Source organism: Lissotriton helveticus, chromosome 1_1 (genome assembly GCF_964261635.1).
Source record: "Lissotriton helveticus chromosome 1_1, aLisHel1.1, whole genome shotgun sequence".
Taxonomy (NCBI): domain Eukaryota; kingdom Metazoa; phylum Chordata; class Amphibia; order Caudata; family Salamandridae; genus Lissotriton; species Lissotriton helveticus.
In genome coordinates, this window is record NC_136057.1 from 1,140,855,062 (window position 1) to 1,140,856,260 (window position 1,199).

The window sequence follows — 1,199 nt, forward strand, 5'->3', positions numbered from 1 at the left end:
GGTTACTCAAGCTGTTGGTAACCTCCATAGGTAAGTTGTGAGTTGCCCTGGCTAAGTTAGAATTAGCAGAGTAGGACATCTCGGATCACAAACTAAAAAGACTGGGCAAGGTCACTAAAAAGTTAGAAAAGGGCATTTTAAATTTGGTCCGGAAACTGTTGAGGTGGGCCAGCTCCCCAGAGGGACTGACCTGGGCAAGGAGGATAAAAGGAGGAGCAGGCCCTGCAACAATACAACATCTTCCCCTACTCTTCCTCACCTGACAGATTAGGAAGACCCTCCTGGGTTTGGCTGAGTCTCCTGGCCTGTGGGCTGGGGGTAGGGGGGGGGTCTTGTGTGAGAAATTGGGTGTTTGTTGCAGTACCCTCCAGTTTGTGCCTGTTTTTTTATGTATCTTTGACTGAGATATACTGGGTCTCTGCCAACCAGACTCCCAGTACCAGGGTTCTTTCCCTACAACTGTACCATGATTGGCACAATTTCAGCAACCCCTATACGTCCCTAGTAAATTGCACCCTTCATTGGTAGGACATTGGTACTGAAGAAGGTCCATTAGGGCTGCAGCATGAGTTATGCAAACCTAGGGACCACCCACAAAGATCATGCAAACTACCATTCCAGGCTGCATGTCTTGGTGCAGACAAGAGTGAAAGCACAACATGACACACATCCTTGTGTGCCATGCCCACAGACACTACATCTGTCTCCACCCTGAGTGTGAAGACACCAAGACCTACTGGAGTTGTGCCATAGCAATCACTGGGGTACTGGACCACCTTCAACTAATACAACCGAAAGAGTGCAATCTGGAGTACAACTGCCTAGGAAGCAAGCCCGCTTTGAGGGACGTCCGTGAGACCCAGTTCATTAGTTGCTCAGCTGTCCGGAACTCATTCGTGCAACCTGCTTTCCCCTGTCTGCGAGTAATATCTTGACGCACAGAGCCCGGCTGACCAATTTGCTCTACAGCCAGTCGGCCTGGCCTGGGTATCAATGAACCAGCTGTGCTTTCATACTCCTGTGGCCTTTGTGACCTGAGCCCCTGTTTGGGAGATTGCTGGCCTGCCTACAAGTCTGCCTGTGCAGCCTGATTTTAGGTGGGCCACTTTCTCTGTAGTGCACCAGCTACCATCGCCTTCAGCACCCTGCTCCTGCTCGAAACCGAGACTGTACCGAAAATCCGCTGGTGTAACGTTGGA